We start from the raw sequence: 26,242 nt of genomic DNA on the forward strand, positions 1-26,242 counted from the left end.
TGTTGTTGCAATATCGAGGTATTTGATCAAAAATATTTTGATATTTGATTTTGTCCATATCACCCAGCCCTAATATCAAGTATTAGAAGAACAAATCAACTGTTTTGGCACAAAAGCCCAAATATGTTGTTTATTTACCAGTTGCAGGATTATTCCACACAAATTTAATCTCTGTCGTCTGCTGATTTCTAGCAGCCTGGCTTGGAATTCCTCTCAATATAAGAAAATGGTATAGCCCAGGAGTGCTGCTGCAGTTTCATTACCTGAGGTGATCTGTCTGAATATAGCTTACCACATGTCTCATTCAAAGGGAATGGCAGGTATGTGTCACTGGTCATAAATTGCAACTTGCCTTCAGCAGTAATCGGTTGCCAAGGAAACCTCAAATGGGATTATGACCTTCTGTTGTGTATAGCAAAGTAAACTATTAGATTTGTCAACATCCAAGAGACAAACATTAAAGATTTATGTCAGTGAGCAATTTATTTCCCCATTATATCAAATTAATGTGTGATGTGTCTTGTTTGTGAATAGAGCTCATAGAAATACAAATCAATGCAGTTTTTTTTTCTATCAAGGTATTATTTAAAGCAATATGAGCATTTTCAAGTTAAATAATGCCCATTTGCGTGGGGTTAGTGATGTAATCGTTGAGGCTGTTTGACCATATAGTCAAGGAAAGGCATTAGAAGGGTAGAAAACAAAGAAAGAGGGAGTGGGAGCAGAGTGCCTGGAAGGAGGGCAGAGTGTTGGGAGGGTGGAGATAGAGAAATGGGGGACGGTGGTATTTAGTATGCACGGCCAAGCTGCTCCATCTGCTTAGCGCAGCAGTCCCTGTCGTATAACTGTCTACAGGCCGTGGGCCACATAAAGAATGTCTCAGATTTGATGTAATTCCGCAAAATTAATGACAGCTTTACTCGGTATGGGCCGTGAGGGAATGATTAGTGTTTGATCGTCCATCTGATCAGTTCCCTCGGCTGGCTGCAGGAGAGATGCTCCACTATATGCCGGCGTTCTGCCTATGGCAAGCACACATGCACACACAGATACACCTATCCTAAAAATCATTCCCGGGCCCCAAAGCTCTAGTTTAGGTTTGACTTCTGGTTTCCTGTTTCCCCTCAACACAGACAACCAATATCTTGTTAAGCTCTCCGTGCTGTGACACTTCGCATCAAAATCAACACCTACTCATGGGCTGGATGCAGCTCCCACTGGTGGTGTGGTTGTGTACGGGGCAGTTTTAATATCAGGCTGTGCAGTATTTCAAAGGAAAGTGGGATAACCAGCATCCAATTTAGAGAACTCAGAGGTCACACTATGACCTTTTACAAGGTATGCTTTACTGCAGTTTTGATTGGAATTGGGTATTAGTTTTTAAAAGAGATGGGGAATGGATTGGGAATTTGAGAGAAGAAATTGATCCACTGGATGGATTGCAGGAGTTGGACAAGTGGAATTCCTCTCCTCCTTTTAATTCAACCGGCCCAACCCCCGTCGCTTTCCTCCTCTTGGGCTGCTGCGTTTACAAGCGAAGGGGGCATTCTGTTTTACAAGTGAGCCTGGTGCGTCTCGGTGTGCTAGCAACATTAAAATTGAACCCGCCTTATCTGTGCAAAGCGTGAGGCTTTACATCAGAGGCTGTCCTGCTGCTGCCATGAGGCTCCCGTGTGCTTTTATGTAATGTGGTGCAGTCAAAAACCCAGCGGACAATTAAAGTGAGCTGATAGATAAACAAGTGATTGAAGACGGGAGTGTTAGTTTGTTGAATGGAAGGTAGAGTTGGGGGAGGCCCACTTCATTGCTGAACGGTTTACTATTGTTAACCAGGCCAAGTCCAACACATGACATGCAGCCAAATCAAGTGTCATCATCACTTATAAACACACGTATCTGGGGAGAAATGTAATTTTCAAAGTCGTACCTATTTTGTGCTGAGTTGCATATGACAAAGCTAATTTCCCATCTGACCATTAGCACTCTGGTCCAGTACCAAGCACGGAGAGCCTAATTCAGCAAAGGCTTGGGGAGGGTTGTGTTTCTGCCAACACAGATTGTTGGACAGATTGGCAGTCCTTCACTGTGTATGGATGCAGCGTTTTTCCCTGAAATTGTAGGCCATTATAACAAATTACTTACAAAAACACCATTAAAGTAAACAAAAAAAGCCCTTGCATCTGTTTTGATGGCGAAGCCTGTTCCAGTTCAATTGCAACTCAATTCATTATCCTTCCTCAGTTTTCCTCTTTCCTCAGTATTTTTCCATTTTTGTACTCCCTTCCATAACACTGTCTTTCCAAATTACTTGAATGTGTTTCCTCCCGCTCGGGTCCCCCCTTCTCAATCGGCATCCTCTGATCTCCTTTCATTCTGCTCTCTTTCTTGGCCCACTCCTCCTCCCCCACTGCTTTCTTTTTCTCCTCCTCATTTTATATTTTTGGCTGAGCTGAGGACCTTTCTTAGCGCAGTGACCTTTCTGGTTTTAAATTAAGCCCCACTGCGGCATGTCTCTCTTCATAGACCGCCGGTTACGAGCCTTCAGAGAACCGCAAAAAAATAACGATTCTGATGAAATGGCCCCTTTAAAAAGCTCTTCCAAATTCCTTTTACATTTTTCTTCCCCTCTTCCCCCCTTTCTGGTCGCATTAATATTCACACTAATGAGGAACATCCTAAAGAGCAGACCATGGAAAATGTGAGATGAGACACATGCACATGCCTCCTCACATGCACATCACACACTGTTGCTCATTGCTAATGGGTTCTAATCAAATGCCATGTATGTTTGAAGTGATTTATGAAAACTGGACAGCTTATGCCTGCAATGTGATTGCTTAATCAGAAAGAGACCATTTTTCAATGGGTAACCCAGTTTGTGGCCTTTTAGAAGAGACCACGTTTTACATTATGTGATTAATAGGCTTCTATTAAATGGTATTGAGATGATGAAGAGCTTTTTACTGCACATGAGGTCATGTTGTTACCTGGTACTTCTGTATTTGTTTCAGTACTTCACATATGTCTAGAATTTCACAGTATGATGTCAACAGGCTGGTGCTGTGTTAGGAAACAAGGTGATAATAAACCTGAGTGCCATACAGTCAGACAGTACCTCCCAGGTGCTGAGTAAGGGTGTAATGGCCTCATTCACTATCATCATCATCATCCTCCGGTCTCATGCGCATAATCCCGACTTGCTTTCGGAAAATGGAAATGAGGAATCTGACTCAGTCAACCAAAGCGTGCTACAGAAATGCCCCGAATGTAATTGAAACAACATGAGCTGTGCCCACTTTCCAAAGCCACCCACAATCAAGCCATACCTGTTCATTGCAGCCCTATAAAAGTCAAGACAGAAAGCAACAGCAATTACATAGAATAATCAGAGCAATTAAGCTCCCCGGTAAGCTGACGGCAGTTTCTGGGCCTTGTGGGAAAAGGTTTCCAATGAGTGGAAATAGACGCACACTCTGTATTTAGTGATTTGATGAGGAACTACAAATGTACGCTACTTCAGTGTAATGTATTCATGAGCTTTATTTTTATCAGGTTATCTCAAGAACTCTTTTGCAAGAGAGACCTGATTAAAGCAAAGGAAATAAGCAGAGATAGAACAACAGCATCAGATACAATCACAAGTTTAAAATCGCCCAGTGAGATGTGACGTTCATGTAAAATTTTTGTAGGCTTAAGTTGTTCCATCGATATAAAGCATATTATTTGAAGATGGTCTTTCCAAAATCAGTATAGTAGTTTTAAATTTGAGTAGCGATGTGATATACTAAGGCAGCTTTAGGAGAAGACCTTTTATAAATAAAGATGGCACAGTGTGAATTTTCTGCTTGTTGCTAATAAGGATCAGCCTGCTATTTCACACAAGAATAGTGATTATTATGATATTTATCTCTTGTGATGAGACATTATGCACACTGGCACTTGCAAAAGCACTATTAAAGTAACATTAACACTGAAGATTTTTTAAATTGTTGAATAGGATAGCTCCATACTGGGTTTATTGCACTGGGAAGATGGCTGTATTTAAGCACATTACAGCTGCAATTTTTCCAGTTACATATTTCATGTCATAAAATTTCCACTGACACCCTGACACAGTACCAAGGAAAAAAAAGGTATGGAAAATTCAGAACAACCTGTGACTTGATGTGGAAATATGCAGACATCAAATGTGCTGCTTTGCTCCACTCAACAGATTGGTCTTCTCCACTAAGAGCGAGCACACTGTAGCCTTGAATATTAATCTCCCCTCCTATACGGGCTGCATCTAACAACACGCAGAGATGATTTCTGGGGCCTCTCTCCTAAGGTGCTCCTTGTAGCCTTGGTAACCCTAATGAATTATGGGCCAGCCCAGTTAAAACATGTTTGGTATTACCCCATTCCAGGGTGTGTCCTCCTGGGTGTCTATGAATCACCGATCTCATCAGACTGGTTCTCTCTCTCCTTTTCTCTCTCCCTCTTTTTCTACACACATCTCTCTCTCTCTCTCTCTCTTTCCCCTCCCCCATTCCCTGTCACACTCCAGTCCCCCAGGGCGTCTGTCTGGGATCTGCCAGGCTCATCAGTGGAGGAGAGGAGAAGGCTAACTGGGAGCCCGTACTGGCTGTAAATCTGACCAGGGTGGGAGGGGAACCTGCAGTGGCCACGCTTCCACTGCAGCCCAGTAAGTCCAGCAGACCCCCACTACACTGAAAACCTCTAACTTGCATCAACAAATGCACACACACACGTACACGCATGCAAACAAATACTCATCAAGACAATTTGTACTCAAGTGTTCAGATGTTGAGTGCCATCAAAACTCTCCTTATTCAACTTAATTAGTTAAACTTGGTGTGAGAATGATAATGAGCTGTCATGCTATATCTTTACCATTTTTTTCACACATTCATCCAACATGTACCGTACATTGTTGTTGATCACTTACAATATTACTCTGCGTGTCTGTTTTGCTTCATGATAAAAAAAACGATACAGGAAATGATGCCTTGATAGGCATATACGTGTGTGGGAAAGAAAAGTCTCTGTATGAATACACACCTATATTGTTTGCATAGAGAACACTTCCCTTTTCGTGTTCAAGTGTTTATTACTTCCTAGAACGAGGGATATGGCAAACGCTTGCTGCTAAGGAGCTGATGAGAGTTAGGTGGTATGCTATCTAAGAAGTGAGAAGTATTATTTAATCCATGGTGCCACGCAGGGATAATTTCAGCCTCTGCACAGCTATAAAGTCCTGGAAGCCCAGCACTGTTCTGGACTGCAATGCAGTGAGCTGGGCCCTTCTCTCTCATACATACATTTAGCTGGGTGTGATACGATTCCATACACATAGACACACACCCTCCCTCTCCTTATCTGAGAAATAAGCATTTTTACAGAGTTTGAGCTGTAAAAGGAGAGGAGCAGATAGCCCATAAATCTAACCATAAAAACGTTAAGTTGTCAGAGGTGCCATCAGCTATCAATCGTGTGCGGCAAGCTGATGAAGGGGAAATAGGTGATAAAAAACAGCATTTTAGGGAAATTATGTCCAGTCTTCCATTTGCGAAGTGCTGCAGTCGCATCACGGCAGAATCTTAATCACTGGCTGGTGTGGCCAGGGACTGTTCTTGGTGTGACAGTGAGGAGGAGCACACCCTGGTGGGAGGGTGGGATATAGAGGAGGAAAGGAGAGCCGTAGGGGAAGAGGGGAGAGCAGCGTTGTAGAAAATTATACAACTAGCATAAATCACCTCTACACTACCGTTTTTCTCTCTCTCAATTTCTCGCTTCCCCCATCTCCCTCACGCATTCTCTTCCTCTTTCTCTGCTCCTTTCTCTCCTTCATGGCCATGCATCTCCCTCTCCTCATTTGCACTCCCACTGCTCCTCGCACCAACAGTCCCCCTGGCTTTCTGCCCTTTTATTCTTCTTTCTGTCCCTGGCCGTGTGCTTTATTTGAAGCACTGCTGGCCACCCTCACTATCCCACTCTCCATCCATCTCAACTTCATTTCCACTGTGGTTTGTTTACATGCTTTCTTTATTGATCTGCTTTTTGTTGCCTACTGGGGATTTATCCCCCTGTCCATGGGACTGTATTAGCGAACCTTGAGATTGACTTGTCTCTCTGAGATGGTTCAGATATAGTCTGTTCTTGAAATAAAAGAAAATGCCATCTGGGCTGCAGCTTATTTCACACTTTATCAGACACCGCCGTGACAGGATTCCTGGTTGCTTCTTTATTGTAGAATTCTCCTCCCTAAAGAAAAACAACCAGCGATGTTTTTATATCCAAAGGCATTTTAATACAAGCTGGGACTGAAACGTCTGCGAGACGAAAGTAAATTATGCAATACCCTATAGCTGTTTTTTTTATAATAACTTATGTATAATACTGTGTCATATTCTTTTCAGGGGAATTGAGTGTGAGCTTACTCGTACAGAGAAGTGATAGAAAGGCATGATGTGAGAATACCCTTGTCTATTGAATTGATAAATGCCTTCATTGTCTGATCTGTGACTCCCCTTTTAATCTAAGGTCATTTGTTAATTAATTTGAATAGCCTTACAGGCTCTGGTTCTGCTCCAGTGGTCTTGGTTGAGTGATGTCATTCTGCACTGAGCAGACTTTAAGCACTGCAAAACGGATGCAGTGATGCATGTTCATCTGCAGAGGCCCCCTCTAGAATATTCTGCCCTATGTCCATTTATCAGGAGAAGGTGTTACCGAGCACAAAGCGCTTCTTAAGCTGTGAAAAGTGGCAATTCTGTATTTCTCACTTAAAATGGTGACAAGGATAGAGGAGACTATTGATTGACTATATAGAGCAAATAGTTCTAGTTCTGATGAGTTTGTGAAGTCATGATGTCCATGCAGGGCTGCCACAACGCTGGCTTCATTCACCAAAGTTACTGGTCACCTACTAACTTGATCTCTGTGGTCTTAGTGGTTTATGTTCAGACATTAAAGATGCTCTCTGGCAGTGATCACATCTAGCAAAATCTTGTGTCAGGGGCTGTGCTGCCACCTGTAGTTAGACTGAGGTACTGTAATGCAGTATCTTCCCACAGCGTCAGTTTTGAGGGCTACTCTGCAGTTCAGTCACATAGCATGTGTTTGTGACAGAGGGTAGTTTAACAACACATCTAACCACACCGCATTACAGCTAGTGTGCAACATGAACATGCAGGCTTTATGTAAAAACAAAAAAAGATATAATGACCAACTGTGTTTAAGCTTTTCTACCTTTTGAGTATGGTTATTATTTAAAAACAATAACTAGGCATTATCTCTGTGAGCAGTGTTGTCTTCTTGTGCATTTCAGGTTTTTTATTAGTCCACCACATGTACCTCAACATGCTTTGCTTTAAATGTGTTGGATCTTTTTGTTACAAATGAAATTGGTATCTCTTGTTGCTGCTGTAAGGCTCAAGTTGTGAGCTTGTTTTTTTCCCAGTGTCTCACTGGTGCCTTGGCTCAGACTGAAACAGTTCTCTATGCCTATGTAATCTCTGTAACGGCTCACCAGCCAACAACTGGAGAGCAGTTCCAATTTTTGGCTTTTAAACATTGCCAGAAAATATGAATGAAAAGGAAATACTCTGATCTCAGCGGCATAGCAATGAAGTACCTTAATGTTTTAATGCGCAAGGCCAGAAATGAGGAAACTTGTCATGACAGATACAGACAGCTGTCTGTATCTGTCTAGGCTGCTGTTAGTTGCTGTGTATTTAAAAGACAGGCTGCTAAGACCTGGTTTTCACTTTAGAGTGTACGCTTTTGTAAAGCTCTGAATACCAGTATGTATCTTCTGCACGTATTCAGAGGCTCACACTTCTGTCTAATGTGTTAAATGGTTTTGAAGCAGTAATAGACCCCTGGAGGTCTCAGATGATGTGCTTCCTTGCATCCTTACTGTATCCTCAGGCATCCTCCTCCTTACATTAACCCAAAACACTGCAGATGGCATAAATGAGAAGGTGAATATAACAATATGTGTAAGACATAGGGCCATTTTTCCTAGGGTATTCTGTTGTAGGGAGTGGTTTTCCTTTTTGCTGAAATGTTAGTGCAGTGACAGCTGCATCTGCCAGGGGGCAGTCGAGCACACACATCCAGGCAACCGAGAGCCACAGACACTGCCTCTGCAGAGCTCCATTTCTACCTTTGTGGCAGCATTATTGCACTTTCTGTCCTCCTATCAGAAAACAGCTAAAGCAAGTTGCAAATAAGGCATATCTGTGTAATGGTGAGTGAAATATTGCTGAGATTAGTATTTCTAAATGTATTTGAATCATTTTGAGTTGTGAAAATAGTTCTGTGAGGCTCTCCTGTAATTATAAGCACTCACTGGTTTATATCCCCTATTAATGTTCTGTTCATTAGCATTAAATCATGTCAGTCATTTTCCATTTGGAGGTCAGAGGAGGCAAAATGAGGAATGGTGTGAAGATGGGACAATGTGTGGAAAAGAGCAATGTTAAGGCTATGACACATTAATGTTAAAGCATTAAAAAGTTTAAACAGCGTACATAAAAAGAACATTTATTCACTCTCCAAAGTAAGCTTGCCAGTTACAGTTCAATGAATTCAAAATGTGGAGTTGTAATTTCGTACCCATAAAACTGTTAAAAGAATTTCATTCATTTCACTACTACTCATTTCACTACTCGGCCCATTTATGAGCAATAAGAAATAGATACATTAATGTTATTGCACATTTGAATAATGGTGCTGCACTAAACTTCTTACTAATATTCACAGAATGGTTTTGTTTTTTTTTTTCTTTTATTCTAAACCAAAGAAATTAAAATCAACTAATATTCCAGGTTGCTAATTCTGAAGTTTTGGAAGCAGCTTCATTTTTTATTATCATTTATATTCATTGTAATACGTCTTTATGTGTTTAGAACATAATAAAATAAAATATTGCTGTTTGTTTTCATTCTCAAGTAATTTGTTTCTTTTCTCTCAGCATTTTGACGGTCCGAGTGTGATTGAAGGTTTGCTGCTTTAGCTCAGTGGGTGTTTTGCAGAAAAGTATGTTGATTGCAGAAGTATGGCTGCATAGCACGCTGTGTTAGCCTATTTGTTATTGTGCTATAAAGGTGATTACATCCTAGGTTTAAACTTGTTTTTTAAACCCAATGCCACTTCTGTTTCCTCAGCCCTCCATAGAAGAAAAGTCATAAACCTTTTTTTTTTTTTTTTTTTTTTTTTTGAGCAACTGTGTTAAAAAGAACACCTGTAACTCGACACACAGACCTCTCTACTCAAATGCCAGGGGCGACTTTATGACTCATGGGAATGGGGACACAGGGCTAAATAGATAGTTTGTGTACAAGCCTATCGTCTAGTCAAGCATTCTCTTGGTTTCAAACATTTGCAGTGCATTTGCACAACATCTGAATGGAGGCCATTTTGGTTTGGCCTTATGTTTGCACAGTCCTGGGATTGTGCAGGCGCTGGTGGGGGATGGGTGGGCTTCTGCCGCTACCCTGAAGACTCCTGTTAATGTTTTAGTCATTCTGGAGCCTCTGGGCTGGGAGACAGATTCAGTCAAAAAGCATTTGAGCACCCTCAGGTCCTCACGGTGATTTACTGTGTATTTGGACATCTGCAAAGAGCTTTTGCACCTTGAAATTCTCTCTCTCCCTCTCTCTTTCTTTTTCTCTCTCTCTCTGTCTATCGCTTTTTGCAGTAGTAAACCCATGGGAATGTTCTGTCCTACTGAGTCACCTTGAAGGTATCTAAGGTAGAGTCACTTCCTGTCACCTTCTCCCTCAATGATCCACCCCTCCCCTCCACCCCTCTATCTTACCTCATCTTTCTATCACCTTCAAACCTTCTGCTCGGGCCTCAACCACACCCCTCTCGTCTTGGCCATCAGATTTAATGTGCACTGCTCTTGCTCCTGTGTCTCTTAGCCCACCTCTTGCACACCAGCTGGACACATCAATCCTTGTGACAGTTGCTTGTCAGTCTGCTCCTTACTGGGCAGCAGCCCAAAAAGGAAACACAAAGTCGTAGACAGCACTACTCAGCCAGAAGAGAAAATTTCAAATTATGAACACACCTTTTACAGGATCTCTGTCTTCACTAACAAGACAAGTGTAGGTTAACTGATAAGCGCTGATAAGTAAGTTACGTTACCTTGACAAGTTATATTTACTGCTTTGTTGCCTATGGCGGCCACCCTGACTAGAGTGAAGAGGAGCGCCGTCAGTGGTCATCAATAACAGGTCTGTGTGGTGTGGGTGGTGCAGGCTGTGTGGCATGTGTTTTAGAAATGATGGCCAGAGGCCTTCTGTCTCTGCTGCACTGAAAAAGTGGTGTCATTAGCATCTGTGTCTCCATAACTGGGAATGTTTCTGAAGAGGCCCAAACATATCTGGTATGCAGTGTTTAGGAGGCATGCAGACAGGATAATTGCTGGGCAGAATCTGTCCGCAGCTCCAGACTTTCAAGTGCTCATTGCCTTTGAGTGTTTTACACCCCAAGTGGCTGAATAGCCCAGGGGAAACAAGGTCTGCATTGATTTATAGCTCACCCTTAAGTCTTTTGTTCCTTAAGACCGAGGACAACTTAATCAGCCACCAAAGAAGAAGTCTCAAAATTAAGTTTGTAATATCCCTGATGTTTGACTTGTTAGTTGCCGCACATAGGAATCAGAATACAAGTAATACAAGTAAACATGAAAAATAGAAACAGTCTGCTAAGCTTTTTTTACCCGGTGCATTTCCTGAAATGTTTGGCTGCATTTCATAACCACGGTCGTCTCCCTGCCAGCACCAGTGATCAAACAGGGTAAATCTCAGGCAATATTTTGATACAAAATAATTTATGTTGGCTAGCTTAGGTTTGCTGCAGTGTGTTTCCTACATGCTAAGATGTTTAATAACATAAATGTAGTGCTACAGTGTTCTTCATTCTGTTTCTTTACCTAATCCTTTCTTTTTTTGTGTATAGATGCACAAGTGAGCCATTGCAAGTACTGCTAAGTAAAATAAAAGCAAAAGATTAACTGTCGTGTCTCCCTCTGTCTCTCTCCTCGCCTCCTTCACTTTCTTGTTAAAACGCACAAAAAAGAGTTCCTAATTAGTTGCATATGGTGCTCAACTGGCATACCCATTTATTTGTGTGTTGGCCAAGACATATTTACAGTCCAATGTTATGTCTTGCCATAAACATATTTATTGTTATATTGTACACGTGTGGGGATGGCACAGTGATTGACACCACAATGAGGAAAAGAGTAGGGATACTGTGTGTGACTTTTCATTCCATTAAGAGCAGTTTTATACTTGTACAACAAACAGTGCAGCCAACGTACAGTAAACTACATCTTTGTTACAATTATGGTCTTGTCCGTGTTGTCAAAAGTAAAGTTTTATTCAACATTTAGCATTTATTTCCTCTATTGGATGAAATATATGGTCAGGACACAATAAAAGCAACACTCTCAACATAATGTAATGCAAATGGGTAGTGAAAAAGCTGCCTTTGTGAAACTTTAGGTTCTCGTTCCAACTGTGTCAGAGTGGTGCTGATTCAAACTTATTGTAAATGTACTATTCTGCTCCCCCCCCAAAGATGAAGGTGTTTGTGTTTGAAGAGGGCTAAAAATTAGTAGCTAATGTTTTGGTATTAGGAATTTTATGGAAATATTACAGTACAACTTACAATACAATGCATGCCAATACAACAAGAACTGATAAATGAGTTAAATAAAAAAAAAAAAATCTCTGCCAGTCTTATACCATTTATTATACCATATACCATCAACATAATGTATTTGATTGCACTATATTGTACAATATTGTTTTTATTGTGTCCGCCAGGTTTGAATTTGTCAGTCGACATTAACTGTGCACTTTCACAATGATATGTGACAATCGGATAGATTTAAGTACACCATATGCGTTTGCACTGTTTGTCACATAATGTGGCAATGTGGTCAATGTGGTAAAATAAGACTTTTGCTGACTACAGGAATATGGCACACCTTTGACAGTGAAAACTATCTGTTCAAACAAATTATCTATGCACAATAAATCTATTGTTATTGCCTCAGCCAAGTCAGGCCAAACTAGTGAAATTTTGGCTTGTCTCAGGATTTAGTTCACATTTGAGCTGGAATATCTGTTCATTTGAACAAACCCCTGCTTAGCCCTCTAAGGTATGGCTTGAAGTATGCTAAAGCTCAGCCAGCAGCCATTATTTGCCAGCACTATTAAATGCCCAGATGTCAGTATCTAAGCAAAGCCTGACATGAGGAAAAATGATTAAGACAGGCAGAATCTCCAATACACACACAAAACACCAACAGCTACTGAGAGATAAATATTTGCTCAAGGTTTAAATGAAATCCATCACCACTGACAGAACTGCTAATAAAATTTCAAACTGTAGCTTTAATTTATGTACACATTCCTGGGATCCACAATATGCTGCTCTTTCCACAGAGGTTAATGAGTCACTTCTAATGTGCTTGGAGTTTTGGTAGAAAATGTGTTTGCATCATGACAGTTTTTAATATCTATCTAGTATTATATATTTAATATACTCTATATATATTGACCCAGTCAATTTCTTGCCAGACATAAATAGTGACAAAAGCTTTCTGGATATTTAATTAGAGGCTACCTAATGGTTTCCATGTTGCTCTGAAATGGTTGATAGTGGTGGTGGAGTTGGAAGGCAGCAGCGAAAAGGAGTGACCTCAGCATATGTAACTGGAAACATATGAAGTCTAATTACGTAGTATCCGTCTTTGCTGTAATGGAACATGAGGTTGAACTCCTTCACAGGTGTCAAAAAAGACAGGAAACGTTCCTGAATAATTAATATGGAAAAATAGTTGAAGAGAGCAGGAAAGGTCTCGGTGCAGCCATGTTGCGCAGAGGCATATTTTCTCCATTTGGTCAGAACTGGACTAGAAAAGATAGATCCTTTTCTGTTTTGGAGTTTGAACTCCACCCACATGACCAAATATGTCCATGAAGCCACATTATACTCCGCCTTTCTTTGCTACAAAGCAAAGGCTTTTGTGGTCTGATTAAAAATAATACTTTTTTCCTTTTGCAAGGATTTTTTATGACAATGGTATATGCATATACTTGTGTAATTATTCACAGGGACACATTAAGGCTCCAGACATGGGTGTGTGCTCATGCAGACATGGAAAACCCACTGAAGTCGAGTGAAAACTGCTAAGATGAAAGGAATTAAAGGCTTTGTCAAATGACCGCTAGTGGTTAACTCTAACGGTACAGCAGTGGCAGTCGAGAGTGATGCACCACAGAGAGTGATTCTGATTCACAGCTCTTGCAGTTTAGGATGACTTAAAGGACCCATGCCAAATCCAATCATAAATAAACAGACAACCTCCCACCGAAAGTTAAAACAAGGGATTTGAGTAAATTTCGTTCCTAAATTTATAGGCCCGGTTCTTTATACAAAAAATGACAGTAACTGACTCTTAAACAAGATTAAAAAAACAGTTTATTGATTGTAAAAGGTCTAGTAAAGAAGACCTTTATTTTTGAGTTACGATGTGATGAAAAAACTGTGAAAAGCTATGGCTCATGAAATATCTATAAATACTCATAATATAGCCAAAAACTGGAGCCTCAGCTTTTGTATAATAGTTTTGGTTACACCTAATTTAAAACGGGAACACACTAAAACACATTCCAGGTCGTACGCCATGTATGTGTCAGTCAAACATGCTAGTAGAATATTTTTCCAGGTACATCTCTCTGCATTTGCCCATTCACAAGGGATGGGCACTGAGAACTGGTCTTAAATTGGTACCGGTTACTGATTGGTCAGAATTGTAATCCAAATAAGCTCCTGTGGCATTCAATACTGCTATCAGTATTCAAGCATCATTCATTATTTAATTGTTTGTTTGTGTTTGTTTGCCTGCTGTTAAATTAACTTTTCCCCCACATGTAGCTTTCTATTAATGATGTGTCCCTTAGTGTTGCGGGACTAAGTCATGGTCATGTTTACATTTGTGTTAAAGATTTCAAGAATGAGCTAACTGTAGCAAAGCAAATGAAAGCTATCACTGTGTACTGTAACAGTTTATAACATAGTTGTTGTGTGTAAGGGGGATAACAGTGGCAACTGGCTGGGACAATACGCCATATATTCATAGTGTTTTGTGACTGAAGCAGCTGTTGATGTGCATGGGGATCTCTGGGATATGTTAACATGGCTGTTTTCATACTTGTATGTAGTACATTTATGTTTATTTTTGTCTCTGTGTTGGGCCTGCTTCCCGACATGAGCTGAATCACCCCTTCAGCTTGCTTGATGTGCAGATCAGCACGTCTAGTTGAGATTTGGGAGGCATGCACATCTGCTTCTCATCGTTTTTCAGAGACATTACATGTATATTTTGGAGAAGCATAATTCCATCTTAATATGATGAGTCAACCTTAAGTCAACATGGAAACACTCATTGTCAGATGTAACAACTCTGCAGTTATTAACACTGCCAGTTTAAGCAGAAAGTTTAAAAACCAACATTAGCTACCTGCGCAGCTGGCTGACGTGCTTCAGTGGTCTTCCTAATGACAAACACTTAAATGTATGCCATGCATTTTCAAAAGCTTCCTTACATCTGATGTGTTACCCATTTTTCAAGCAACTAACTACCTGTGCTTACTTATTGAGTCACTGCTCTCAACACATTAGCCTCCATCTGGAAGAGAAGGCTTTTTTTTCTCTTTATGTACCAACAGTAATGTAAGCTGGATTGCAAATCAAAGGTTTAGATCACACACTATAATTCTCTCTCAATGATCCCAGTGATGCCCACCTCTGCCAATCACTGTAGTAAAAGTGAAGACATTTAGCTCTTCAGTACACATTTCATGAGACAGTACTTATGCACTGCATGCGCACAAGTGTGACATATTTAACCACGCTGTGTCGCACAAAGGCTCTGCTCAGTTCATTTGTATTATTGAAATAGATTAATATCTGGACTGAAAATGGGCAAAGGAAAAACAAAAGCATAGACTAAATATGATCAGAGGACATATATTAGTGTTCATTTAAGATGCTCAATTTTTATTTTTGTTCACCACTGCGACGGTACGACTTCACAAAATTGAGGGAAAGTTGGTGTTTTCATAAATTCAGTATTTAATTTGAAAATGCATGCCGCATGTAGTGCAGGTTAAAAATATGAAGTTTAATCAATCAATCTACCTATCTAAATCTATTTCTCTCAATCTTTATCTCTGTATGTCTTTTTATCTTCACTGTAAACCAATCAAACCATAGAAATCAATCTTGTTGATTTATGCTTTTCACTGCAGCTGGGTTGAGTCCTCTTATGTGTATTTATAGCTGTCGTGTGTGTGTGTGTGTGTGTGTGTGTGTGGTTCCTACAGCCTGGCTGTGTTGGGAAAACATGTGTTTATAATGTCGTCTTACTTGGATGAATAGATGTGTTAGACTGAAATGTACTATTATTATCTTGAGTCCATATGGGGATGTGAAGGTCTGTTTGTGCCTTTGTATGTTTGTGAATATTTCATAGAAAGCTTCACTCTAATGCACAGCTCATAATGGTCTGTTGCCGTCCACCCTCAAATAATCTGCACCTCAGTAAGTTTGAATCGGCATTTTCTTTCACAATTACAAAAAAAAAAAAAAAAAAAGAGGCATCAAATTCAATAGTTTATAAATACATACATATGTTTTATTTACTTGTCTTTCCAGAAACACAGGTGATATAATATACATGGGCAACATCATACATGAAATTAATTATATTTCAAGTTATTGTTTTTTTTCTACTGTGGTTGGACTTACTGTGTTATGTGGCTGACACCTCCGTAATAGATTCAATTGTGGGAAAAACGAAAAACATTCAAAGCGATAGATTTCTCAAAAATATTTTTTAAGCTGTTAGGTATTTTAGAGTCTTTTTATACACCTCTACTACTCTCCAGAAATACAACCTAATTACCACAAAGGCAGTCAACATAAAACCAGAACGTGTAAGTAAACACAATCTGTGTTGCTTAACTTAAAATAAAATCACAAACAAGAGTTTTAAAGTCTGCAGTGATGTTTTACTAGTGTGGAGTGGTTTGACCTCAGTGATGTTATACTACTCTTTTCATGGTTACACTTGACAAATGCAATAAACTATTTCTTTCTGAATGCTTTTCATCTATCTTACTGGCTATCACCTCTTATAAATAAATGCAGATATACTGTAATTATCACATTTATATTAATAATAATAATACTTACTCTAATGCTACTGACTTCATTAACCTATTAGACAGCCTAGAATTAATTTAACACTGCTGCATATCAGTATGGTAATATACTGCATTTTATAAGCAGCTAAGAGCTATACATTAAAAATATTAGTCTTTGTTCATGGTCATTATTGTATATTTTTCATGCATCACTTACCACAACTCACATAAACAAACACTGAAGACATCATAGTACCAGAGCAGATCCATAAATGTTACAGCAGGTTAAGTTCAATGAAATGATTTACTTATTTAAAGGAATAATTTGATAAATGAGAAGATCAATACCTCTCTCAGGTCTGTATGGTAAATATGCTGCTGGAGCCAGCAGGTTTGCTTAGCTTAGGATAAAGACTGGAAAGGCAACCAGAAGAGATTCTGCTCCTGCCCGTGGCAATTTCTCCGGGCCAAGAAATAGTGCTGCAAATAACCCCCTGAAAATAAAAGCAAATTGTCATTTTTACACTTTACACTACACAGATATTTGTATGAAATAAACAAACAAGATGTAACATGGTAATTAGCTATAGTGGTTATTGTTGGCTAACTGTTTTCCATCTTTATGCTAATAATGAGAAAAAAAATGTCCAAATAATTTGATTATTTCATTTGGTACACTTGCATTTCAGGCACAAAATTCAGCAAAATCCAACAGATGTTATAATATAAGTACAGTATAAGTAAGCAATATTTCAAAAGCAATAGAGAGAGCAGAAATTAACTGATAGAAAGCAGCTCACAGGGACTACTGGACGTCGCCCCAGTGATATTATTGCATTTCACTTTAAAGACACTTAGTTAAAGACCCAGCATATAATATATTTAGATACAACTGGGCAGCCCAACAATCCCACACCCATTTTATGTTGTTTAAAAAGTTTTTCAGTCACTGAGCAATGGTGACAAAGGAAATATACTGTATAATTTCAGACAATTTTTCAATCTGTGCTATCTTTAGTACAGTAACCTCGTAACTTGGTTTTGGATATATTTCAGTCAGCCAACTCACGTGGAGTCGATTATTATGTAAATGTAGAATATGTACAGCATTAATGTTTGTCATTTAGGCTCTGACCACGTCGCTGCCCACAAGAAAACATCAAGCTCAGCACGCTAGGGAGTGGGGAATATACTCAAAGCCTACAGGTGGTTGCTGGGGTGGAGGTGGGGTTTTTGCAATGCTATACGAATAGCAGCAGCAGTCTTAGCGAAGTTTGTGTGAGCGGCGTGGCAAGTACACCGCCGTGATTAAAAGGCTTAGTTGGATATATGTTGCAGTGAGAAGAATACGCCGTGTAAGTAAAGTGACGACTCAGGTTTCCTGCCTGAACTGCCTCGCGAGCGTTGCTTCATTAATGGTTTGGGTGGACTGAAAAAAAAAAAAAAGTTTAACTGCAATACCTTCTCTGAAACTGAGTCAGCCAACTCTGTCTCTGTAAACTCTCTAAAAATCAGGAATACAAAGGAAGGAAGATGCACTTAACACTGAGCCAGAGGAGCAGGAAGTACACAGATCCTTTACACAACTGGAGGAAGACCTACTGCCACAGAGCAGTAAAGCACTTCTTCTCAGAATGCTATCGCCTTTGTCCCATTAACTGGTCACATGTTCCCACTTATATTGAAAAAGCTGCTATTGTGAGGAAATTAATAGAATTGTTTTGGAATGATGTTCAGAAAAACTATTTCATCTACCAACAATGAGAGTACACATGAAGTATTGTCTGCAGAGAATTATTTAAGTAGTAGCTCACTTATATTATCTAAAAATAGTGATATCCCAATACACTAGCGTAACCGGGGGCATCCCGGAGGCCTAGTAGTTAATATAAATGTCGTATACTGTGAGTGCAACGTGATCGCAATGTCCCAGTTTGATTGTTGTGTGTCAAATCCCCCCCGCCCCCCCCCCCTCCCCGTTTCCTGTCACCTCTTATGCTATTGAAAAATGAGGGGAAAAGTGCTAAAAGTTGCCATTACATGAGACTTTTGCTAAATCCATGCAGTTTAAATATTGTTATATTTTGTTTTTTTAATTGAAGGTTCATTAGAGGCATTAATGAGATATACTTTAATTAATGTGATGTCTTTTTTTCACTGTTTTATATCCAAACTGCAAGAAGTAAAAGAGGAAACACTGTGATACTTTAGAAGTACATGAGACAATCTGTTGCCTTTCATAATGCTCCTGCATTCATGCCCTTCATGAATGCAGGAGCATTAAACAACATTCACAGTTTCCTTCTCAATTTTATGACAAAATATTTTGCAGATTTATCTCTTTTTTGTTTAACTTCTTGTGTACACAGATGTTTACTCACATAAATGAAGAACACTTTTAAATATTACTCTTTAATAATACCAAACAAAGTCGACATATCACATTATGTCAAATGACCAGCGGCTCTTTCAGACTTCATATACATTACTTTGTGATTGATGCCTACAAAAGCAACAGACCATGGCTCACTCTCTGATTGCCTGTTTACAGGGCTCTGACATTTTTATAGCCCTCCTAATACCATTACAAAGTATTACTTCAACAGCGGGGCTCTCGCCTTTCCTGTAGAATTAGATACAGAAGGCTGTTTGCTGTGATCACTTGAGGCAGCACAGTTGTGAAAATGAGCTTTTGTTGAGGCTGCATAAGAGTTTGCGTATTGACTTTTCAACTTCCACATTGTCAAGGGTGTTCTGGCAGATTTTGTTTAAAACTAACTGCATTAAGACAAAAGATTGTGTTTGAAGTATCTCACACTTAATATTTAAAATATGTACAAGAGTATTAAATCAATTGTAAAAGCTCACATAGCGGTCATAGTGGTCATAGGTCGGATTATTTGCTCTATGAATGTCAAGTTCAGGTTTATGTCACCTTGGCGATTGGACCATGTAATCAAACGTTGATGATGTGTTGCAAATAGGGCTGCAACAAATTCATCATTGATTAATATGTCAATTATTTTCTTTTAGAATTATTTTTTTAGTTTAGCGTATTAAAGACAGAAAATCAATAAATCCTCACATTTGAAATACTGGGACCAATAAATGTTTGCTATTTTACTTTTAATGATGAATGAAAATAAAAGGAATAACTGACTTATTGTTTCATCTCTCATGGAAATGTTGGTCCTTCCCAGTTTTTAGTAAACATGCTGGACCATGCATGAAATTGTTGATATAATTTGTATTATTAATTTAACTGTAATTAATTCATCTGTTGTAATATCCTACTTCATCATCTTCATCAACTTAGCTTCATGGAAATTTAGACCAGCTGTACAAGAGAAATATATTTTCATGGTATGCACAAAATGTTCACAAACTAACCTCATTCGTCACTGCATAGCAACACTGTTCTGTGAGCAGATGAGTGGGTGAATTATATCACATATTTAACACTGAAACATTTATAGTAGCTTTATCTGAATTAAATGTGCTTTACTAGAGGATATGTAACATCCAGCGAGCAGCAATGGAAATGTGCCTGCAAATCCTTATTGCTTTCCCTGAAAGGGAGCTTAAAGAATGATCTGCTCTGCATTTACTGGTTGCTCATTGTTTTTTGTGACAGATGTTGAAACCAAAGTGGAAAAAAGGGTTTTTAGCACTTCTGAAGAAGCAACTGCTAGCAGCACACATATATGAAATATATGAATAGAAGTGGCAGATTGGACTGTTGCCACATAAATAAAAGTGCATGAAACAACAACAGTTACTCTGCATGCTATTAGCTTTCACCATCGCCCAGACTGTAGAGTTGCTGGCAACAACCAACGTTGTACAGAACACAGAATTTTCCTTAACATGAATATCTCATCATTCTCTTATTCAGCATCAGCTTATTATTATTATTATTATTATTATTATTATTATTATTATTATTATTATTATTATTATTATTTAACATTTCTGATTTGCAACACTTTACCTGATTCACTGACAACAAAAAGGACTGAAACATGATCAAATCTAGATGAAGACAACTTTTACGCATGGCAGGTAGGAAAGGTTCACACATTCAGTGTTACCCACTTAAATGCATTTTGTATATCCTTGAGTTCTAAAAACGTGTTAAATGTATTTCCTTTGTCATTAAACATTTGCACAGCAGATATTTTGAATATTTTAAATCGTCTATTGTCTACATTCCTGTTTGGTAGCTCGCGGTCTTTTTCTTTACTGCCTTTGCTGGCACATTTCTACACTTGTTGATGCTTTACTGCCACCAACTGTGGATCAGCAGAAACCGCTGGCATAAATGTGGATTTTGTCGTCCACGTGTCCGCAGTCGTACATGTGAGTCCCTGTGCGTGTGTGCGACACAAAGAAAATGAAGACCTACTGGCAAAAACATTGCTCCATAGCACTACTAGTGGTCAGAAACTCCAATGGGTAACTTTAAGGGTAGGGATAGATTGTGGTCATGGCAAATAAGGTATGGTAAAAATAAGGTATGGCTCATGTTTCTCTTGCACCATACACTTTTGACCTGATGTGTATTTTTACACTGTTTGCTACAGTGATTGTGTATTGGGCTCTGAGAGGTGCCAAAACATGGGTGATCTACACTCAATACTGTGTTTGAATGCATCCTGTGAATAAACAGACGTAGGACTGAAGCTGCTGCTTCTCTGCTAACGTGCTGCTTTTGCCACACAGCTTGTTGTAGACACTGTGTGACGCACAGCACGCCCATTCACCACCCTAACCTCAACATCCTGGAGCTGCAGTCAGACCGAACTCTACCCGCGTGGTGTGGCCAAAAGCAGGGGAGGACAGGAAATGAAGTGTGTAGGGTTGTAAACATAAACTGCTGCAACATCAGTTCACATAGTTGTAAATTATACAGCGTTTCATCAAACATTTTACTCCTTATCCTCTGTCACTGTCCTTGCACTCACTATACAGCCAAGCAGCATCTCTTCTACTCTGCCGCTTGTATTCTTTCACCGTGCCGTTATAAAAGAAGAGGTCTGAATAGGAGGTCAGTCCCACCCCCTCTCTCAACTACGATTTTGCGTGTCAAAGTTCAATCAGATTGGACTGGACTGGAAGCAAATGCGTCTTGTCCCGTTCCATAGACAAATGAAAGGGAAGAGATTTTTGGTCTGAATGTGCAATGACTCGTTACACATACAGTAGGGCACACTACTTCCTGCATTGGCACTGACCATAAATCATGAAGTGAAGAATCGTCCAATATGGACGTAATTACTGGGCTGAAATAAGTAGCAGTGGAGTTTATAATCTTGGTTAGACAACACTTCCCTTAGCTGCTTGAAATTTAAAGCAGTTCAGTTTGCATCAACAATAGCTTGACACAACAAGGGACATTATTACAGCTCTGATGGCACAGCAAAGGAGGTATCCGTAAATGGTGAGGTTCCTATTTGTTAGATAAACATCACCACAGAAGCCTAGGAGTGAAACCAAAATTCAAATCACAGCAACTCATACTTTACAGAGGAGCTACAAAACTACTGAAAGAAAATGTAGCAATGACTCCTTTCTAGTTGGCTGTACGACCACATATATTGTTTTCCTGTGACATCGACACAGCTTGGTTGCAGGCAGGGACCTTCAGGACTCAGTTCTGCTGTTTAGCAGAATAATAATTTTGTGGGTCTGCATGGTTACCCCCTGCTATGAGGACACAGTGGAAATGCACATCAGCATGCCACACCACTGTGCTATAGTGCGCTATACTGCAGAGTGTCCCACTCTTCCTAATTAAGATACTGCAGTTTTCCTGTCATCTATTTGATATTTTTCAAAAAAAGTGATTTGCAGGTTGGTAACCATGAATGTAATGTACAGTATGCAAGTTACTTACATTATGATACGTGTTTTGTTTGTATTGAAATCCTTACATTTTATTTGTTTAATTACTGTTATTGTGCTTCAGTTGTTTATGCAGTCTCTAGTCTTTGCATTACTGGTGGGGCTGTCAAAATTTACCCAATTATTTTTATTTTACATTGTGCCCCATTTTTTTTGGTCACATTTTTTCTTTAGTGTCAGCAGTGACTGCTAGAAATCTATCAGTACATTTTCCTTAAATGTGTGTTTGATTTTATTTCTTAGCTGCTGCTGTTGTTGCTCAAGACTCAGGCCAGTAACAGGCAGCTGGGACGCCATGTGTTTGAAAAGCCCCCAGATCTCCTACATATACTGTAACTCTGATCACACCCAGCAGGTAAAAGCATTTGACCTGCCTTTAATCACATTTTTCAAGGCTTTCATGGACTTCTAATGAGTATATATGATAATGGTAAAAATTTATTTTTCAATCCAGTGCCAGTACTTTTGGTAAACCTACTTTTAGCACTTTGCAACCCTTGGTTTGGAAAAGTGATTCTTCTTCTTGTTTTAATTAAAATATTCTCCTTCACAGCCAAGGACAACAGTGGTGTGGTAGGCAGACTTTCAAGCTTTTGTTTTAACTCATGCATCTATGAGAGTGAAGAACAAAACCACAGAAGTAAGGACTAAGAGGTGAGGTGAAGAGGGGGAGAAAAACCAGTCTGGATTTAGTTGCCTTCTATAGTCATAAAATGGATGTAAAACCTGCTGTAGCCACTTGGAAGTTGTTGTCAGCCAGGCTGACTCAGCTAGACTCAGAGTAACTCCAAGTTTGATGTGAAATGCCTGGTGAAATGACACCGTCTTAAACCAGAAGTAAAATTTATCCAAAATATTGAATTGCACAATTAAAAGTAATTAAAAGACGAAATAAAATATGAGTTTGCTGAAATTGGATCATTGTTGCAGGTTATTTTACATGGATATAGAAATAGGGGGTATTGAACATATGAAGTAAAATTACAGGAATAAAAAGGACATGAACTAAAAGAAACTAGACAGAGATTACATGAACTTTTAACATACAAGGCAGAAGGAGCTATGCGCTTCTTAAGCCAGAGATATGAAATGAGTGATAGAGCAAGTGGTTTACTAGCATTCCAATTACGAAAGTCCCAATCAAGTAGAATGGTTGCAATGATAATGCACCCAAAATCTGAGGAATCTTTGATCACCAAAAGATATAGCAGAAGCTTTTGGAGCTTATTTTAGAGATTTATATGCCAACTCAGATTTCACTTCAATAAGGACTGAAAACAGATTTCTTTTCAAAAATACATTTACCATCAATGATCGAGGAAGAGGCACTTCATATGACAATACCAATAATACAACAAGAAGTTTTGAAAACTATAAAATCCTTGAAAAATAATAAATCACCAGTAACAGACGGATTGTCCAGATAATTTTATAAATCTTTTGCAGAACATATTACACCAATACTGGTTAAAGTCTTCAGTTATGTGATTCAAAGGGGGTCCTCCACAAACATGGTCTGAAGCTATTATCTCTGTGTAAGAGGAGAAAGATCCAACTAAATGCGGGGGATATAAACCAATCAATAAGTTATGCAGTGACCTGAAAATATTAACTAATCTTCTGGCACAAAGAATGCAGAAAAATATTGCAAAACTGATTAAAGCTGATCAAACAGGGTTTATTCAATTTTGACTGGAGGCAAATTACATAAGAAGAACTATAAATATCATATCAAGAGCCCAAAAGAATAAACAAACATCCTTAATGCTCAGTCTTGATGCAAAAAAGCATTCAATAGTGTTAAATAGGGTTTCCTATATGAAACACACAAAGTATTTAGATTTAATTCTATATTTATTAAGTAGATGAAAACTATTTATAACAATCCAAAATCATGTATCAGAGTGAATGGGAATTGCTTTTTTTCCCTCTTAAAAGAAGGGTTAGATAAGGGGACTGTCTTAGTCTGTTATTATTTCCTGTTAGTATTGAACTGCTGGCACAGACTATAAGGCATAATAAAGATATACTGTATGTGGAATAACTGATGATCGACATAAAGAACACAAAATATCCCTGTTTGCAGACGATATACTTGTATTCATTAGCAAACCATACCTGCTCATCCATACCTGCTATGCTGAAGGATTTAAATGAATATGGAAAAATCTCAGGCTTCTAGACTAATGGAACAAAATATGTTGTAATGATGCTCTCTGGGAAGAGGCCAGCTGTACTGGAGGAAAAAGTAAAGTTTCAGTGGACCAAGGGTTATGTATTTAGAAATAATAATAATACCCTTAACATTCCAATTATTTAGAGCTTACTATGAAAAATTGATAACAGAGATAAGACAAGTGGGAGCTTTTATCTCTGACATTAATGGGTAGAGTAGAAACTGTAATTAATTAATACATTACCATACCTGTTTCAGTCACTTCCATTAATTATTTCAAAATCTATTTTTAAAACCTTAGACAAAATGAATTCAAATTTTGTGTGATAAAATAAAAAGGCAAGAATAAGTTATAAAAAGCTACACAGTCCTAAAAGGGATGGAATGGATGGAAAAGGAATTACCTAATTTGCAAAATTATTATTGGGCAGCACAATTCAAAACTATAATGTCATGGATAACAGAAGATATAGATTCAATGTGGGCAATTGAACAGAACCCCTGTCCAGTACCACTAGGTTCTCCACAATTCTTGAGTCAGAGAGAATGGAAAAAAACTCAAAATAAAGAATTAATGGGCAGAGAAAACCTGGAAAATATGGTCTAAAATAAGGAATAAGCTAAAAACTACCGAAATTGCAATCAATCCAGAATTTCATCCATCCAGTACTGATTTTGGCCTTAAGAAATGGATGGATGGGGGGCTGGTGTACATTGGTCAATTATTTGATGGACAAATACTAAAGTCATTTCAACAACTCATTCAAGAATTTAACTTACCTGCCCAGGATCAATATAAATTTCTACATGTCAGACATTATCTTCAGAAAAATAAGGAATGGGAAAACATATTAAGGGAACCATCTAACATAAAACAGCTTTTCATAAGATGTGAAGAAGGACTTATTTCAAGATTCTATAGAGCATTATAACACAATCTTAAGAATAAAGATTTGGATAGTAAAAAAAACTGGAATTGAACACTAATTTCTGAAAACAAATAGGATGAAACTTGCTTGTCTGGTCATAAACTAACAAATATGCCAAACTGTAGGGAGTTTGACTTGAAGGTCAAAAACAGGTATTTCAGAGCTCCAGTCACAACGACTAAATATGTAGAATCTTCCGGATTATGTTGAAGTGGTTGTGGCCACCAAGGAGACCTCTCACATATATTATGGGTCTTTCCAAATCGGCATGGTACTGGGAGGATGTTTAAAAAGGAAATCGAACTAAGCTTGAATACAAAATTAAACTTTGACCCAAAGTTATTCATCTTAGGTATCCTTTTAGGAAATCAAATTGTGAGAAAGAAAGTGTATTTATTAAGGGCTCTTCTTTTAATAACCAAAAAAACCCCCAAAAAAACTATTACAATCGTATGGTTGCAGCCACAACCCCCAAACATAAAACAATGGCAACAAAAGGTGAATGAGGTGTTTATGGAAAAGGTCACAGCTAAAATACAGCTGAAAATGAGCATTTTTATGGACATATGGTCACCATGGATATTGGCCATGTCAAAAACAAAGAGCTAAAACTTAGAAAATTGGTATGTCTCCTGAGTTTTTTTTTCCAATGACTATTTAATTGTTTGTTTTGTATTTTCTTTGGTTATATTAAGTAACTTGTTTCATTGGTTTTTGTTTATCCATATGTCTCTATTCCAATAAATTCATATGTAAAGATATACAAGAGAATGCAGAGATGTTTATTTACTAGATGATGGAATGTCTGAATTGTATGGCACAAATAAAGTTTAAAAAAAAAGAAAAGCAGGACATGAAAGACAGTGTGTAAACTGTGCAAAGTAAGAGCAGTGCAGTATAATGAGACAATCGGGAAGCAGGGACAGATGCTGGTTTAACTCAGCTATCTGAGCATCAAAAGGTTGGCATACGAAGAAATGAATGAAAAATATACA

General features: G+C 38.6%; 1 protein-coding gene across 6 annotated transcripts in view; it reads left to right on the top strand.

Moving 5' to 3' along the window:
• The window catches only part of hoxc11a (homeobox C11a), a 76,543-nt gene that overhangs the window by 7,096 nt on the left and 43,205 nt on the right, over positions 1–26,242 (top strand). For 2 of the 6 annotated variants that reach the window (XR_010928669.1, XR_010928670.1), the window contains exon 3: positions 4,547–4,684. The exons of 2 other annotated variants lie outside the window; for them this stretch is intronic. The gene's annotated coding sequence lies outside the window, so the exon portion shown is untranslated. Of the gene's footprint in view, positions 1–4,546; positions 4,685–22,385; positions 22,498–22,695; positions 23,061–26,242 lie in introns of those variants that run through there. 2 more of the 6 variants (XR_010928668.1, XR_010928671.1) reach the window with 2 other exon arrangements.

This window comes from Thunnus thynnus, chromosome 6 (genome assembly GCF_963924715.1).
Source record: "Thunnus thynnus chromosome 6, fThuThy2.1, whole genome shotgun sequence".
Lineage (NCBI taxonomy): Eukaryota > Metazoa > Chordata > Actinopteri > Scombriformes > Scombridae > Thunnus > Thunnus thynnus.